This window comes from Micrasema longulum, unplaced genomic scaffold, assembly GCF_059751315.1.
Source record: "Micrasema longulum isolate JH-2025_06_02 unplaced genomic scaffold, ASM5975131v1 h1tg001906l, whole genome shotgun sequence".
NCBI lineage: Eukaryota > Metazoa > Arthropoda > Insecta > Trichoptera > Brachycentridae > Micrasema > Micrasema longulum.
The window spans coordinates 172,884-188,821 of record NW_028279080.1 but is presented as its reverse complement, the minus strand read 5'-3'; the positions used below and the strand labels follow the sequence as shown (position 1 = coordinate 188,821).

At 34.2% G+C, this 15,938-nt stretch overlaps 1 protein-coding gene across 6 annotated transcripts in view; it reads left to right on the top strand.

Moving 5' to 3' along the window:
* The first annotated feature begins 3,510 nt into the window (after window positions 1–3,510).
* The window catches only part of LOC148273580 (zinc finger protein castor homolog 1-like), an 89,386-nt gene continuing 76,958 nt past the window's right edge, over window positions 3,511–15,938 (top strand). For all 6 annotated transcript variants that reach the window (XM_088238472.1, XM_088238469.1, XM_088238471.1 and 3 more), the window contains exon 1: window positions 3,511–3,558. The gene's annotated coding sequence lies outside the window, so the exon portion shown is untranslated. The remainder of the gene's footprint in view (window positions 3,559–15,938) is intronic.

The following is a 15,938-nucleotide window of genomic DNA, read 5'->3' as shown; positions in this document are numbered from 1 at the left end:
TTATTATATGGTCAGAGAAACCTCGATAACCCATTTCCATTTGCTGGAAGAAACGCGTAAATAACTCGTATTGATAAACAGCGCCTTCGATTAATTTGTAGATTTTCCTACATTTTTATATGGGAACGAATTCCGAGATCAGCGCTTTTTTTCGAAACCTGTACCTCCAGCCACATTGTTTTGTATATTTTAACATGACCCGTTGTTTTTTACTTGCCTCAAGTGCTTCTAAACGGCTCAGCTTAATATTCCGACTTTATGCTTTGTAAAAAGTACTTCGCATCAGTTTACTCAGCGTCCGATTAAATACACTTATAAATAAAATGTCTATAGTGGTTAAAACGTCATAATTTGTGCGTGACATCCCGGGTCCCGACATTACGGTACTTTCTTCTTCTTCTTCGCAGTCTCGATCCCGGGGATCGGTTTGCAGCAGAGTCCCGCGTCTCGTCCTCCGCCGCTCTATCCTCTGCAGCCCGCTTCAGCTCAACATACGGGGCGCACTTCGAATCCTCGTATATATCCAATAAAGAGCGCCGGCGTCAGCGAGCATCCCTGTCTTATATTGGCTTCTTTTTGTCTTTTTTGTTTTCCATGTGAAATTACAGAAAGTTCTTTTTGATAAAGCGCATATTTAATACATTGTCCGTGTATACAATTCATAGGGTTTAAATATTACAATGAAGTAATAGTTTAAAACATAAAAAAAAGAAGCATAGACAAACATAAGGGACATCGAGACAAGATCTGGACAATTGATTTAGTGCTCGTTTAAATCGTTGTAAACATAAAGCAAAAAAGTCCAGATCTTGTCTCGAGTAACGATACAGACAAAGACGGGTCATTGAAGAATCAAGGCCATAGTTTGTTCTATGCTGATCGATGAATAGAACTTCATTGTTTCTCACAACCTACGAGTCGGAAAATTGAATTTTACCTGTCCCAGTAATGATGGAACATCGATTATACCATTTAGTATGCCGAATATATATCATCATCATCGTTCCCTTTCCGCACCTAATGGTGCATAGGGCACTGCATTGGTACGCCAATCGCAGCGTATCTTGATCATTATTGTTACATGAAGGAAAGATGATCAGTTTTACGCTTCAGGTACCAGTCCAGGGACTATGAAATATTCTAGTGGGAAAACACTTATTTTAAATAAATATTTCAAATCAACCATGTCGGAAATCGAACCCGAGACCTCTCGCATGACAGCCTAACGCGCTGACCATTACACCACGAGGCCGGCAAAATATATATGCCGAACATATATATGGAATCAATATTAGCTCTACGTTTTTGTAGACTAGAAATATTGAACATTGACTCTATATCAGCATAAGAATAATGACCTCTCTCTAGTCCAGCGTCCACGCTACTTTTCGAAGCAGCGATGTTGGACTGACTCAGTGTGATTTATAAGTAGGTATTAAAGTGTAAATTCATATTTTTTGGGTCTACATCGTTTGCTTGTGATAAGCTAGTTTAGCCCCCGCTCCGGTGGTGGAAAGGTGGAAAGGTTGGTTCGCAGTTCGCAGTTCGCAGGTGAGCTCTGCACGTGTTCTGCCGCTTCAGACTGTCCTTAAGGTCTTTATAATGTATGACCTGCAGCATCTTTACGTAAATCCTCAAACTAATCGTACTGAGCAAAGTGTTCCAGCATCGTTTCCTGATAAAAAAATTCGTAAAATATTACACGTAATCACAGGTGAATTTCATTATTCAGGGACTTAATAAGTTAAAACGATTGCGGAATATTTGTATACGTTATATCTTTGATCTTTCCAAATTTGATCACATAACCGAGTATCGCACGCAACTACACTGGCTCAGTATCAGGCATATAAGAAACATTCATATTCTATCACTTCTTCAAAATATTTTAAATAATCCTACTTCGCCTGTTTATCTGATGGAGCTCTTCCAACCTCTTTCACAACACGGACTATCCCTTCGTTCTAGTAACGAGAGAACCCCTTTAATACCCTGTCATCGCTCTAATTTTCTTGCCTCCTCTTTCGCAGTAGTAGCCGCTCGATTGTGGAATAATCTACCCACTAATGTTAGAGACGCCCCTTCTTTATTTACATTAAAGTCAAGATTGAAATGTCACTATCTAAATATTTAAATTGTTCCTTTATCCTTCTTCTTTCCTTCCTATCCCTCTTCTCTCTTCATAGTATATTGTTATTTTTTTATATTCGTAGTAAAGTGTTAATTTTTTATATGGTTAATCTTTGTTTTTAAGTTTTTCATAAAATTTAAGATTCAATATGTTTATGTATTTGTAATTTTCTCAAATTAAACGGTTTGGGTAGGTAGGAAGAAATTGCCTTAAAGCAATATGCCCGCCCTTATATGTATATATATTGTATATGTATCAAAGTGTCAAATACATAAATAAATAGACTCCTTGAGAGATCTTTTTAAATACATTTTTTGGGTACTCTAAAACTTTACTCGACTTTTAAGATTTTTTCTACACGAATACTTAAGTAATATTTGTACAAGGCCTCATTTTTTTAATAACTACCCTTTTTTTTTTGGCAATTGATAGTCTTGTAGATGAGGATCAGTGCTGTATAACCTTCTGACGTCACTGCGACCCGTGTAGATGTATTGTAGTTGTTACATAGGTTTTTTAAAATGATTTATTTTTTACATTTTTTTTGTTTCCATCTGTTATCACATCATCTATAAAAACAAAAGAATCCCTGGCATGGCCTGTGCGTGGGTAAACTAAATCTAGAACGTATTATGAAATCTACGGTGAAGATATTATTTTTAATATCAGTAAGTGGAAAATAGGGATTAGAAAAATAGAAAATAGATCTAGAGCAAAAATTATTAGTTGAAAAATTAAAGTCAGATAATTTAATTAGGAATAAATACAAAGCAAATAAAAAGTTTACTTGAAAAAAAACATGGAAATTATCATTTTTGACCCTGTTTATAAATGAATTATTAATAGAATAGATGCTTAAATGATCATTTTCCGTTGTTTCTTTAATGTAGCATTTATACAGTTTAGGGACAAGGACATTCGCATGCCTCTATCCTAGTGTTGATTTACAGGTCATTCATATTACTGTCGGCCTCGTGGTGTAATGGTCAGCGCGTCTGCCTACCGCGCAAGAGGTCTCGGGTTCAATTCGCGATATGGTTGATATGAAATATTTATTTAACTAGGTGTTTTCACACTAGAATATTTCATAGTCCCTGGACTGGTACCTGAAGCGTGAGACTGATCATCTTACCTTCATGTAACAAAAATGAACCCGATTCGCTGCGATTGGTATACCAATGCAGTGCCCTATGCACCATTAGGTGCGGAAAGGGAATGATGATGATGATGATGATATTACTAGTTTATGTATGATATTTGAGCTTTCCCAAATAACATAGCGGCATTTTCAGATTTAAAAAATCAGTTACAATTTTTCTACGGTTAATATAAATGGTTTTTTTCAATTTAATATTATTACTCACGCAATGTTCTTTTTGTTCTTACAGGATTCCGGTTTTGAAATATCTACACCCGCAACATATTATGTAAGTTATGACAAATTTATTTTATTATTTTATTTTACAGTTAACGTTTTTACGCTTCAGCATTTATGCGTTACAAATAAAAAAATTACATTGAACCTTCCAGGAATTTAACTCAAGTATTCTTGGCGAAAATGCCGCTCACTACACAATGAGGCGGACTTTTACCTAGTAGCTATCGGGTAGAAAATGCTCGTCCAGAGTTTTGGTTCTATTTTACAGACAGAACTGTGTTTTTCTTTAGCGTACAAAGAACCTACAACACAATAAAATCACTTAAACGAAACGAGACATTTATAAATCGAGCGCAAAAAAGAATGTTTTAAAAATACGTCAAATCGGACAATTTAGTATAAAACAATTTGAACAATTGCTTCGTTTTCATAAGTCTCAAGATAATTGTTTAGCTCTGCTTTATCATTTGATTAATTAAATTTTGAATTTCCAATATAAGGTAAATTTAACTACTAGTACCATATTTACAATCAAAATAAATATACCTTCCAAACTTCAATTTGTCTATAATTCTGCTTAATACATTATTTATCCCCAATGCACTTTAATCGATTGGAGATGTTTCCAGCTTCCCTGAGACTTTCTAACCCAAACCTGAAATTTTCAAAATTTTATAGTAAGGGTCGTTTTCCATTCGTCAGTTTTCCCTTAAAAAGCCTGAAATCACTTCCGATTTTCGTTTCTTACTTGTGCAAATCCATATTATATATAATGGCTTCCTACACGTATCCAGAAAGCAGTCCGTTTTCCAATTGTGAATGAAAGTCAGAGTACTAAACATAATTCTTTTTCTAATTTTCTAATGCCCAGGAAATTTTATTAATCTGGCATGAATTTAATTTTGGTGTGTTGGCCGCAATTCAATACTTATTACTATTTTCAAGTTTGTATCGTTTCCAAGAAACAGGATTAAAGATCAATAATTCAAGTGTGGCATTACAATAATTTGGAAAAACTAATGTCTATCTGGTCTTCCTCGTTTTCTGCATCCGTTAACATTCGCACGTGATTCCTTGTAGCCGTTCCTTCACTGTCCATTCGCTCTACATGTCCGAAACGACGCCGCGCACCTTTCTTGATTATGTCGATAATGCTTGTCTCAACTTTACATAATGCGCGGATCTCGACATGCATGGTTTTACCACATTTTCGCTCGAGAGACAATTTTTTTCGCGAAAGTGAAATGAGCAATGACGATTATGGACGCTGTAATGCGATCCGAAACGCCGGTATAGAGTGCGAACAGCACGCCAGAAGAACTCATTGTACATTTTCTAAAGTAGAAACACACACACTCATCCTTTACTTATTTGTGTTGACTGTATATTTGTAGATATCTGTTATTAGTTTGATTGAATGTTTTCCCCTTATACTTTGCTCAAATGTTCATGTTCTTTGTATTACGGTCGATATCTTGAATAAATAAAATAAATAAATGAAAATGAAGAATATTATAATACGAGATTTGTCCCGATAAGAGCGTCGGCGATCGGAGCAATGATCTCGGATAAGAGATTACATAAGTAATGTTATTTTATTAATCATTTGTCAATATGGCGGCCAATTCGGGAACAAGATGTCGGACGGCCGAGATTGACAAAACAAAGGGAAAATACCTGCGCCGCGCCGGCTTCAGAAATACTATTTCAGATAAAAAATTGACTATTCATAGACAATAAAATATCGGAGGTATCATTTGTAATACTCGGCCATTATAGGCATTGTTTGTGTGTGAGGCCGCGTTTTTCAAAGCGGACCCGAAAACAAAACCTTCATTGATTATTATTCAATTTAAATATGTTCAAAATATTTCTTGAAATATAAAAAATATCTACGTAGTATTGTAAAAAATAAAACTTTGTTAAGTGTTACACGATTTTCAATTTTTTTTTTTTTTTACCAGAATACTACTATAGTTTCGGGAGAGCACTTCTCTCATCGACGGGTGAGTTTTATATCACAATAACAAAGTTTAAAAAAAAATTATAGCGAAGTGTTACGAAGTGAATGCCAATTTTAATTAATACAAATATTTACTTTCTTATAATTTACCAAAATATTCTGTTAGAAACTCTCTATTAGAAAATAAAAATCAATGTCACAGGATTTCAGCCCGGTTCTTCGTAGACAAGTCTACCACATTGTTAAATGCTCAGGGTTTTCCTACCACGCGAGAGATCTCAGGATCGATTGCCGATATGGTTGACATCAATAATTCTGAAAAATGTGCTTAAAAATGTATCGAAAAACTTTTAGTTTAAACAATATAAAAATAAGTAAATAAAATGCTGATATACCTATAAATATTGTTTTTATAGGTGGTTTTACGAGGCAGCATCTCACATTCTCAAGATTGGCACCTAAATCGTAAGACTGATCACTGTATCGAGATATGCTAGATCTAGTTTAACAATGCAGTGCCCTATGCGCTATCAGAGTGTTTTTTATGATGATGATATTGGACTCATTTCGAAATGTCGATTTGATTTACATTAAAAACGTTTTATGCATTTATCCCACATCGCTCTTATAGCTTTCTATAACACCAACTGTCTTGCTTCATTTTTTTATTTGAACTAAAATAAAAATATGACGTTAATTTTTAATGAAATTTAATGTTTCAATTTTGGAGGCATATTAACTGGAAACATGCCGTGCTAAAGTGGAATTCGACCCTCGGACCTCCTGATACGAAGTCCGCGTCACTGCCTACGGGACCACAATCCATTTCTTGGCTTCTCCATTTATGGCGCATTAGTAATTTACGCTTCTCACTGTCGATTTGTTTTTGAATGTTGTTATAGTTTTATTAGCGTGCAACGTAAATGTAATTAACAAACGCACCCACAGTTCCATTTGTAGTCATGGCGCACAGTGTAAGTATGATTCGTTTGACGGATAATCTCCAACGGAGGGTCATCGCTCTTGGAGTTATGTTTAACCCGAACACTGATCGTCGATCAGTGATCTCCGATCGACGATACTCTACGCGCCAACCGCCAACCCGCCTCACCAAATCTCGACCCTGTGCTTACAGTGGAGCGACTTTTCCTCAATCGAGTCAAGAGCGGACTCTCGCCTTTCATATTTTCTTCTAAAAGACTTATCCCTCTTACATATTTAAATTAATCCTAAGTTCGCTTCACAACTTGATTCATATTTTCAAGAACAGTAAGAACTCTCCAAAATCGTGTATGTAAAAATACGAAGTATTTGATTTAAAAAAAATTCTTCATACGCAAATTTATCATTTTGTTTTTTAATGTAAAATTATAAAAGTAATATGTAATCATCGCCTCGTAACCGACGTATGTTACCCATTAAAAAAAAATACGAATAATTTATGATTTAAAAAAATGTTTTTAGAATATGGAAAACTAAATTAGTAATACCTAGAAAACAGAATCAGTCATGAATAAAAATATGTTTCAGCTTTCTTTACTATTACTGCTAAAAAAAAATTAATTTCATTATGTCTTCGTCGGCCTCGTGGTGTAATGGTCAGCGCGTTAGTCTACCACGCAAGAGGTCTCGGGTTCGATTCCCGACATGGTTGATATGAAATATATATAATAAAGGGTGTTTTCACACTAGAATATTTCATAGTCCCTGGACTGGTATCTAAAGCGTAAGACTGGTCATCTTACCTCCATGTAACAAACATGATCAAGATGCGCTGCGATTGGTGTACCAATGCAGTGCCCTATGTACCATTAGGTGTAGAAAGGGAATGATGATGATGATGTCTTCATCGTCGCAATCGCAGCGTATCAGAAACTATTTCAAAAATAAATTTATGTTTTATTTTACGAAGCAAGTTTTTTTTTCTTTCTTAAATAAAAATATACGAGAGAGAGTTCGTTTATTAATACTTTTTTATTAAAATGTAAGGTTTAATATTTTTGAAACATTCAAAATAAACTTTATAATAAAAATCGATGTATACACCACGAAAGGTAGGATGATGTCTGCTTCATATTATTCTTTATGATGAGTGTGAATATTTATATTTATTTCAAGAAAACAACAGCCATTGCCATAAAAGTAAATCTTTTCCTAATAAATCAAGATTTCTAAATATTACTTAATGCAAAGCCACAAAAGCGTACTTGTGTAAAAATCCCTCCGTATTTTTACACTTACAAAAAGAAAAAAAATACAGTCCTATTGAAAAAACATATAAATCTGAAAAGAAAAAGCTTTTTGGTGTTAACTCGGTCTCATTATACCCTTTCGTCTCCAAATCCACACGGGACGGGCTGATTCCAAAATAGTATTTTATTCAATTTGAAACAAGAGAAAATAAACATAACTTGAGAGTATTCAAAAATGTCAAGTTTGCCAAATGCAATTAGATTAAATTAAACATTTTATTTGCAATTGGGGCTGTAGCATTTTCTTTAAACTTATTTATGTAAATATATATTTTTATTTTCCATACATTTTTCTAACGCAGTTTTAGGCTTCAGGCCCATTTCAGGTCACCCGAAATATTGTAGTAAACTAAATAAACATTAAACGTTGATTTTGTCGGAACGCCAATTCGATATACAGTAGATAAACGCGCTAACAATTATAAAATAAAGGCGCTAACCACTAAACCACGAGGTGTACTAATTTTTACCGCGGGGTAGCCTTCGGTTATATTTCACACATCTGTATTCTTTAGTACGTTCGGACGCGTGGATAATAATTATTGCAGCAATAACTAGTTAGACGCTTAGCGCATTTGCCTGCCAAGCGAGAGGTCTCGGGTTCGATCCCCTACATGGTTAAAATGAAATATTTATTTTAAAAGAGCCTTTACACTAATGATCGTCTCACCTTTACGCGACAAGAAAAATTAGTCTTAAGTCTTTTTCTTCCTATGTCCTATTTGTGACGGAAGGGTTGATGACATCCGGCTGTCTTTTCATCTTTTCGGCGGCCTTTCTGATAGTCTTCTGCTGCGGGGGTTTTTGGACTTAATGATTTTTGCGAGCCGCGTATCTTCCACGCGGGCCACGCGGCCACGCGGGCCACGCGGGCCACGCGGCCACGCGGGCCACGCGGGCCGCGCGGTCCACGTGGACCCTCCAAAAGCGCCCTCTGTTTCTTCTCCACCTTACTATGTCGTCAGGACGAGCGCAGACTGCGCTGTGGTCGGCTGCTTGCGGGACACCATATAGAGAAAAGCACACGCGCTAACTGAAAGTAAGTTCCGTATATACAAGACACGCTACCGGCCCATCGCGACCTACGGGATGGAAGTGAGAGCTGAAAAAAACAGGACAAAAAGCCTTCTCAGAGTAGGGGAAATGAGAACCCTACGCTCCATCGCAGGCAGAACTCTTAAATATCGGATCTGAAATTAAACGATAAGGTCTGTCTGTAGTTTTATTTATTTTTACTAATTATTTGAAGTTTAATGCCTCTTCGCGACTTTTCTTTCTTAATTGGTCAAGGTTTGAGTTCATAGAGTTTCTTTTGTTTCAAGTGTGCTGCTTTTTGTGCACAAAAGCAGTGCCCTATGCACCATTAGGTGCAGAAAGGGAATTCAGATGACGGCGAATATTTTTTACATTTGATTCTAGTATTGAGATCTTCGAAATTTAGCGTGCTCTGTTGATTGCCTGATTCGATTTTCGTAGGAGTAATGAGTTCTTTTTTCGTCGCCAGTCTTTGCAAATAAATAATATAAAAATATATATAAAAAGGTTGCGTATCCATAACTCTAAACACGAAACACCATCATATCATTTTTATTATCGATTCCATTCCAAGTAATGGTGGATTTTGGCTGTGATTTTTTAACTGCGTTTTTTTAAATGCTTTTTTCGTAGCTAGGTATCTAACTACATGTACGAGTAAGTGTGTATTGCGAATAATATTTTATTATGGTAATTTGATAGCATGATTGATATTATTATATTAATAATATTACTGTTGGTATCCGTAGTTAGGCATAATAAAGTCTGTTCTACAGTCATTAATTTAGTACTGATTTAGCATAATTATCTTCATGGATTTGATTAAGTAACTTTTTGTTAATTGAACACAAATCTAAACTAATTCATTAATAACAGTTACGCATTTTGACAAACGTTTTACTTTTCAGCACGCTATGGCGCATATAACAATTCTATGAATGCAGCAGTTATGCATGGGTGTGAACGGTTCGCTTTGAGATGGGATAGATAATGCTTAAAAAAACACTTATTGAAACCAAAAAGAAATTGAGGGTCTACAATAATTTAGATAAACCGGCAACTTTGGTTTTTGTCTCTGTGTGGTATTCGGTATGCGGTGGTTTGACTTTGTGAGGAATGAAGTAATAAGAGAACGGACGTAGGAAACTCCAGTGACAACCGTCATCAAACGAAGGCGATACGATTGGCCGGGCCATGTACTGCGGATGCCTCCCGAGAGCCTTAACCACGCTTGCCACGATTTTACAAGGCATCAGGTTCTCGACGTCCTGGTCGTCCACCGCTGACTGTTCGTCGGCAGTTTATCTTAGGACTGCGAGACGTGAACCTGACTTGGGAGGACGCGCAGAGCTGGCAGCCGATAGATATGTATGGAAGCTTTGCAGACTCTATATGATCCAACCAGGGAGCGGACATAGAATGATGAACAAATTTCATTGTGTAAATTTATATTTTTTTGACAGGCATTTAAAAAAAAATAAGGAACTTATTTTATATTTTATATTAAAGATATGAATTGCTAGGCATTTATAAGCTTATGACCAGACATTGACTTGTTTGAGTCATGACTCAGCCTGATGAATCTCACCTACATTAATAAAGGTTTCAGCTCTTTCACTCACAAAAGTTAAAAGTGAAAGTACATTCCTTCACAAACCGGAACCATTTTAAAGACCGTGGTTCTTCCTATCGGTTTTACTCATACAGAAAGGGAATGTTTTTTGTCATCTCTTTTAAAATTTTAGAATAGAAGCAGCCCGAACACGATTTAACAAAATGAAAAATAATATTTGTGACGATAATATAAACGTTAGGCTGAGACAACGTATGGTCAAATGTTATATATGGTCTGTCTTACCGTACGGTGTAGAGGCGTGGACTCTTCAAGTTAATAATATAAACCGCCTTGAAGCATTTGAAATGTGGATCCACCGTAGAATGTTAACAATATCTTGGTATTACGTAGAGCCGATACGCATAGATAACTATTCACCACCGTTAAGCTCCGAAAGATTCCATATTTTGGCCATGCGTTGAGAGGTGATAAATATTCCGAACTTCACCTTGTTGTCAGGAGAAGATCGAGGAACGTAGAGAGGTCGGAAGAAAACAGCTTTCCTGGCTTCGAAACATCCGAGCATGGACCAGGATTAGAACTGTGGAGGAGCTGTTTCGCATTGCTCAGAATAGGGAAGCTTTCTCCCGAGTGATCGTCAACGTCACGTGAGGAAGAATTATAGGGACGATAGCCTTTTGTATAGGGACAAACGAAGTAAGTGACAAATTTAGTGAATACATGTTATTGGCTGGTAGCCCTACCATTTATGTATATTTTTAAAAGTATCTATGTCAAAACATTTAACCTGTACATCTGTTTGTATTCTAAATAAATAAAATTCCAGTTGAATTTTTCTCATATTACGAGTGGCCGCCGTAAAATGAATTTCAGATAGGTAATGATTTAGAAATCGTCGACTTTTTTCTAATTCTTGTACAGTCATATAATATAGAATATTAGAATATAATCTAGATTGACCTTGATACAAATTTACCAGTTTTAGTTTGATATGGAAAAGAACATAATTATATTTTATAAACCGGATTTGATGAAGTCGTGTGTAAATATACGGAGGGCGTTGCTGGACCAAATGTTCTACACAGAACAGATATTTACATTTTTCATCCGAGTTTTTAGATCAAAATCAATGCCTCTCAAATTAACTTCATTTATTATACATTTTTAAATCACACCAGAAAAACAGTTGTATTAAAGTCAAGAATATAATATTATTATAAATTTTTATTATAATACTGTCATTATTCTTATTTTATTTATTTATTTTACAAAAACAAATAGTCGACAATGATATAATAACATAAGAAGATACAGTTTAAAGACAGACCAGCGAGGTTTCTAATCAAAAATCATATATATCAAATTGTGGTACAATAAAAGGGTGTATTTGTGTGTATTTGTATGAGAGTAAGTGTTCAGGTGTGTGTAAGCGTGAGCTTTATAAAATAGCAAGTGGGGGCGTATCACAGCCAGAAAGAATGAGTTTTAATTTATTTAAAAATAAATTAAGAGGCATGTTAAATAAATCAAAAGATGAAAAAAAATCAGTATAGTTTGAGCAAGAACGATAGAGAAAAGAGTGATATGCATAGTTAGTGCTACAGACTGGCAGATGGAATAAATACTTATTTCTCGTTACGCGAAAGGGGACATTAAGATTCATTTTGGAAAGTAGGTTAAAAGAGTCAACTTTATTATTTAATAATTTATATAAATAGCATAATTAAGATATAGCGCGTCTATTTTCAAGGGTAAAAAATCCATTTTGTTTAGCAGATTGGCTGTAAGTGCAAAGCGTTTTACTGTTTTTATAATCTAGGTATTTTAAAAATTTTCATTGAACATTTTCAATCCTTTCCATGTTTGTCTATAATATAAAATTACATTTCATTGGGTGTAGCTTTAGAACATGTATTTATTTCAGAGAAGGGAATATAAAAGTGTAGGCTTTGACAAGGCTTATGACCTGCCGTTGGTTGGTTTTTATTTTTATTTATTTCATCTTATTTATGTTTTGAGTATACGTATACTGTAAATATCATTAATGCAGGCATGTGCATGTAGAAGGAACATTTTTGCATATAAATCACAAAATGAACAAAAATGCAGCTATACTCTAATGCCCACCACCCATCAAAGATATATGAAAGAAAGTCAATGTTGCTATTATTTTTTTGCCAATGGAGGCTGTATTTTGGCACCGAAACTAATATAAATGATGAATCACAATAAATACGAGGAACATTGTAGAAATTTATTTATTTATTTAATTTTACAATACGCCCAAGGGGCATTTACAAAAAATATAGAGGTAAGTACAAACATAGTAAGTAATAATTTTCAAAAATACACAACACTTTTTTTTGTATATATGTAGAAACAAAAATGCATGCTGCAATGCAAAATAAAAAGTAAAATTTTGCATGATAAAAAATAAAAAATGTGGATAAAAGAAAAATGTTAGAATTAAAAAGCAAATTAAAAAAACAAGTAAATAACTTGTAAAGAATTTAAACAAAAAATGGTATTAAAAAATTAGTGTAAACAAAAAATAAAATTTAGTTTACAGTAAGTATATGTAAGAAATAATAATATAATTTACGGTACACAAAAATATTTGATAAATTAATTTCAGAAAGAAATAAGATAATAATAAAACACATCAAAAACAGAGAAAAAAATGATTAATTAATACGAGCTTTTATGATCTATACGGATATTTTAAAGTTATTTTTTTTCTTTTTTAACAAAATTCAGCAACCATATTTGTTTGGCGTCCTGACAACGAAGAATACAGTTTTGTGTGTGAAGTAAAACCAAAACCCTGGACGAGTGTTTTTTACTCGATGACTGCTCTTAGGTTAATATCCCAAACAAGGAAATCGAGTAGAGATAGTTCCGCCTCTTAGTGTAGTGGTTGGCGTGTTCACCTACCACGCTCGAGGTCCGGAATTCGATTCCTGGCTAGGACGTGAAATATTCGCTTTAAATATAGTTCTACACTGGTTTCTGGACTTTCTGGATTGGATTTAATACTTTACAGATAATAAATTATAAAATTGAATTAACAACGTTCTCCTCGCAGGAAAAACCCGTGTCGAGGAAGACATTTTACAATTTTAGTTTAGTGTGATTTATATATAATTCGTATTAAACGATGAATTGTTTTAGACATTTTATATAGACATGCAAAATATAATTGATAATAAAATACAAATATATTATCACAAATCTCAACTAAGTATAGGAACCTCGAATTATAGAAATTATAGGGTGGCTAGTTGCGTTTCTAAACATTAATATTTATATTTTTTTCTGCTTGAATTCGATTTGTCCCGAACATTTTATGGCGCAAATGATCGAGATACTCCGCAATGGAACTCCAATGCAGTATCCTACGCACCATTTGGTGTGGATAGGAAAATTGTTTTGATAATGTACTTTATTTCATCGATTTTGTTGAATCGTTATTTAAAACTAATATTTTCCTAATATTTCCTGTGAATTTCCAAAATTTTCTAAATTGAAAAAAATATTATACAACCGTATAAAACGCATTTACTCGAAAATATTCATCCAGGATTCTGGTTCAATTTTTCCCTCTTGACGGTATTCCTCATCAGCTCGGACACGCTTGTAGTTCAATTAAAATAATACGTTATGTACCTACTGTCTAAATAAAAATGAATATTTTTGGTGATTTGAAAAATGTCTATGCTCAAACTTCCCATAAATTACATTCAAATTGAATGTACAAGTATTTGATTAATGATCCGTGGCGCAGTGGGAGTGCTAGACCGCTCGGTTCCAGGGTTCGATCTCTGACATGGACTACACGCTATAATTGATTCAATTCAGTAAAAATATTCCTATTTACATACAAGTTTTCATGGCGCATAAGTCCAACATACACAAATAATATTACGAATTAAATAAAATATTTAATTAAATATAAGATATATTAAACTAATGTTTATATCGGTAATCTTTTGAGTATTATCAAGTTTTTGAATTTCCCAAAATGGGTTCAATAGCAAAAAAAAATAAACAGGCAGAATGGTAAATGCTACTTTTTAAAAAAATACTTTTGACCAGTCAATGAAAGGCCACAAGCTCTGTAATGTCTATCAAACGAGATACATCTAAAAAAAACTTAGAATATTTTTAAAGGCGTCTCATGATTCGTGAAATAATTTGTGTGAATCTCGCCTACGTCACAATTTTCATTTTTTTTTACGTAAATAAAATCAACAAATTACATAATAATGAAATAAATACAGATGTTCAAACATAATCGGAACAGTAAATTGAAATTGATCGCAACAGAGAGGGAAAACATAGTAGAGAAGATAATATGAAAGGGCTTATGACCTGTTATTGACAAGTTCAAGTGGCCACTTTTCAATCAATGTATCGTTCACAATTCTCCCTATGTTTAAGTATCTATATTTTCTGTAACTTTTGCTACCATCCGTGTTTGCAATATTGTCACGACGATGAAAGTCATTTTCCGATAAAGGTCCTCCGTGAAATTCGAAAAACTCTCAGCAAAAGGGGCAGTGAAAGTAGTAAAGTTAAATTCGATAAAAATCACGATGTATGAAATTTAAATTTTAAAAAGAGTAACTTGTTTCCTGTAAAAAAAAAAATCCTTTCTCGTATACATGAAATCGATAGGAAGACCCATGATCTTTAAAACGGTTTTGGGTATATGAAGGAATGTACTTTTACTGTTTATATTTGTGAAGTGGAAGAGCTGAGATCTTTATCGATATCGGTAAGATTCATCTGGCCGAATCATTACTTAAACGAGTCAATGTCAGGTCATTAGACGGTAAATGCCTCGAAATACATATTCGCAATATATTATAGGTATTACAAAACTTCTTCATGTTTGTCAAAATTTCGGCCAAAAAAATTAAATAAATGATATTACCAAATTTAATAGTCTATCGAAATTATTGTTGATAAATATAATACCGGGTACACCTTCGATGATTTTTTGCTGTCAATAAGTGGTTTTATTTTTATTTATTTTTTTGTTTGTACGTGGATTAGAGGGTCTTTCAGAAATAAGAATGATATTATTAATATCCCCATTTGTCCCACCCGTAGTCCAACAGTAACGTATTCTAAAATATCATTACCCCGTGATGGAGTTACTGCGTTTTTCTGGGAAGATAATTACGAAACCATTCTATGATAATAAGTTCCAAAACGTTAACAGAAATGTACGAGTATATCTGAACAAGACTATTCATGAATAGTACTAGAAATTTCGTATTATTATTCTGTAAAAAAAGAACCAGAACCCTGGACGAGCGTTTTTGACTCGATGCTACTCTGTCGACTAAAGATAAGCTGGCGAGTTCGCGTACCATTCTTGAGGTTCTGCTTTGATTTTTGGCAGAGCGGACGTAAAATGTCGGTATATATATTTTATATATATATACTTCAATGGGACTTCTGTAGCAAAAATTATCTAGATACGTTGCAATTGGAGTGTCAATTGAGTGCCCCATGCACTACTGCGTGCGGATAAGGATGATGATGATGGAAAATATAATAAAAATAATATTTTACAACTAAATAATATATTTCAC